Below are 3,487 nucleotides of genomic sequence, written 5' to 3'. Positions count from 1 at the left end.
ATATGAGAGTAAGCCTTGTCGAGCATGTGGACCTTTTCAATTGCAAGGATATAAGATTAGATTTAACTGATTCAAAGAGTCGAGAGATTGTGTGAGATTGAATAGATGTTACTCTTTTGAAGAGTCTGGAGTTTCATTCGTCCCATATGCTGTATATGGTTGCTTTGAGGGTGAGTTTTGAAACAAATGATGGGAGGACAATGAATTGAAAGTGAAAAAATGCAAAGATTTTATCACAAAACTGTTGTTATGAATTTTTTTATTTTTTTTAATTGATATTTATGCACACCCCTCTAAAGAATTGTTTGTTGAGTTTGTGAACGTACCTCTTCAATTGTAATGATAGAAGCTTTGCTTTAACTGATTCAAGTATCTGGCTAATTAGTTGAGATTGAGTAGGCGTTACTACTTTGAAGAGTCTAGAGTTTCATTCTTCCCCGATGTGGTGGATGGTTGCTTTGAAAGTGAGTTCTGAAAGAAATGAGGGGAGGAAAAAAATGCAAAAAAATTAGTACAAGGTGTTGTATATTTCTCTTTTGAAAATTTATGACGCTTTATTTAATTTTTTTTTTTTTTTAATCTTTAGCTCGGTCATTGTTAATCTTGATGGGCACGAAAATTGTGATTATTCATGTCAGATATGTGCTTGCTAATGCAATCAGATGATTTTTTCAGAGTTACAGGATGAAAAATACACATCATTTTATCAAATGCATTTTCTGTTTTTGGGGTAAAGGTTTAGATTGGGTTGAATTTAACAGTTCTTTGATTTTCTACACATGTGATAATATTACTTTACTGAAAAATCATAATTGTCCAGGATAATGTGATTCTCCCAATTTTATTTTATTTTGAATAAAAAAAAAGGTCTATATGATTGATAGTATGATGTTGGTTACTGACTTGTGTCATGGGGATGGATAATGGGGTTATTTAGGACAGTTTAGCTCTTTGTATGTCACGATCCTAAAATGATATCAAAATTCGGCATGAACTTTACTAAAAGGATCGTATCATGACCTGTTGAAATGCATAAAAAAAATTGTAATAGCCTCACTTGGCCATAAACTAATCTATTCTGTCCCAACGCATAATGCGAACAATATACCAATTCCCAAAATAACTATATACATATAATTAGAGTCCTTTCCCTCCAGTTCCTTCAATAAAAAAAAAAAATTGGGAGTGACAGTCCACTACTTAGTCCAATACTTATTTACAAGGAACATAATCTAATTACATTAATTTATAATCCATGAAATACAGCTGAAATCAAAAGTCCATAATGAAAAGAAAACAATAATTTATAGTCCATGAAATTATACTAAAGTTTATAGTCCACGAAATTATACTAAAGTTTTAATAGTCAAAATTTACATTTACAAAATATTAAAGTTGTAAAATAAAAATAGCAAAATATAAATTTCCAATCCCGTCTAAACTTGTGGTGGATGGTCATTCGCCACCTCTTTTCCATGTCCTGAAAAATATATTAAATAATAAGGTGAGCATAAAGCTCAGTAGGTGGCACCTAAAACACACTTCTTGTAACCCCGTGAATCCAAACAAAGAATTAAACAATAAGGAATGGGATCATGTTAAGCTGGGAAAATACAACATAATTTCCAAGTTCAAAATTAACAAATTTCCATGCCATGAATGCAATGCTATGCATGTCACTCCCCATTTTTCAATTCACTTCAAAAACTTCACTTTTCAAACCATTAACGTAACTCGTCCCTCGGTACCTCCTCGGTGTCCGGATTTTCACAAAATCCATTTCTCAAACAGGTTTCCCAAAATCCCTTTTTCATTTGTTCAAAACCATTTCCCTTCATTCATGCCCCACAATGTGCATGTATGTCTCATGTATGCAATACTAGGGCAATGAGGAATTTCCATTCAACACCGTAAGACAAACTTTACAAGAATCCTATGAAAACTTACTCATGCCTTCATATATTATCTCTAACAAATTATCAACACAATAAACATAGAAAATCAATATTTAGACATGCTTCTCATATAAATCAACAAATACATGTAGCAACATGCTCCATAATACACAATTAGGTCATTTATAAGATAATCAAATCAAATTTATCATGCTCCATCACAAAATCTCTAACAATTTAATAAGCATTTTAGGCATGAAAAATTAACACATTAAGCATGCTCTTTCATTCAATTTAATCAAATACACATATTCACATACTTCATATACACAATCAAGTCAATTGAAAGAGCAATTAACACAAATTATTATGCTAAAACACTAATCAAGTAAGATTAATTCACAAAGGTGCAAGATTGTAGGAATTAGGGATCCCTACCTCAAATCAAGCAAAAACCCCTAAAATGGGTCTCAAAACCAGAATCCCTAGAGTGTACTAAAACTGAAATTGCTTATATGGATGTGAAGATCTTGCTGTGCTCTTCAAATTGCCGCAAGCGGCTCTTAAAAATATCAAAAGTTGAAAGAGAAATCTAGGACTGAAGTTTGAAGAAGAAAAAGAAAGAAAAAAAAAAGAAAAGAAAACCGAAGCTTGAGAGAGAGTGAGAGAAGCCAACGGGAGAGAAGAAAGAAAATAGAGACCAACTAGTGTTTTGTTGGCCTTAAGTTTGATATTAGTTGGTCCTACCATTCTTTTCTTTTCTTTTTTTCTTTTTTCTTTTTTTTTTACACTACATACATATATAAATACATATTAAATAATTTCACAACTTCATATAACACACTAAACAAAATAAATATGATGCAAATGGACCCAACTAAAATTTTCGTGAACAACAATTCCGGTAGCGGGTTCCACGCGGAACCTTCCAGCCCGAAAAATGAAAAAATGCAAGAATGATCACCCTTACAATTCAAAGAGTTCTGAACTCAATGAAATGTCCCAAACAACTCTAGGACATAACCAGCACACTCCACAGTGTCCGGCACGCAAAACGACAAAAGACGAGAATGCCCTCAAAAAATAAAAAATTTCTAAAAATTGAAAAATGGCAAAAATTGGAAACATCACATTGTATCTCTACATACATTGAATATGACATTTGTTATTTAAGCTTTATTGGATAAAAAGGATGACAATTTTTGAAAATATTTGATTTGAGTTTAAGTTTTAAGTCCTTTGGTTATACTTTTATATTTATTCAATATATATATATATATATTGAATAAAATAATTACATGATATCTTGTTTCATTCTAACTTAGTCTCACATACTTTCTTTTCCCTGTTTTTATTTTTAATTTTGTTTTTTATGTCAAAAAAAAAAAAGTTAAAATCTAAAATGAAGATGCCTAGGGTGGGTCACATTTAGGATGTATAACATTTGGGCCACGACAAAGGTTGTGAACCGAATCCAGAAGTAGACTGTTGGTCAAACTCAAATAATATAATAATTATGTATTGAAGCCGTAAGGTGTTTTTTTTGTGGCCTACAGATATCAGAGGTAAGGTTGTATATTCAACTCTTTAAA

The 3,487-nt window shown here is 31.5% G+C and overlaps 1 long non-coding RNA gene across 1 annotated transcript; it reads right to left on the bottom strand.

Moving 5' to 3' along the window:
* Positions 1 to 1,290: 1,290 nt before the first annotated feature.
* On the bottom strand, positions 1,291 to 2,971 carry LOC132313197 (uncharacterized). Its single transcript, XR_009483397.1, has 2 exons — positions 2,334 to 2,971; positions 1,291 to 1,480 (listed from the first exon to the last, which is right to left on the bottom strand). It is a non-coding gene; the product is annotated as an uncharacterized LOC132313197 (long non-coding RNA).
* Between the last annotated feature and the right edge of the window lie 516 nt (positions 2,972 to 3,487).

The sequence above is a fragment of the Cornus florida genome, unplaced genomic scaffold, assembly GCF_030987335.1.
Source record: "Cornus florida cultivar Cherokee Brave unplaced genomic scaffold, ASM3098733v1 CherokeeBrave_3.0.0_Hap2_Chr06, whole genome shotgun sequence".
NCBI lineage: Eukaryota > Viridiplantae > Streptophyta > Magnoliopsida > Cornales > Cornaceae > Cornus > Cornus florida.
The sequence above is the reverse complement of the archived record's forward strand: the minus strand, read 5'-3'. Positions and strand labels throughout refer to the sequence as shown.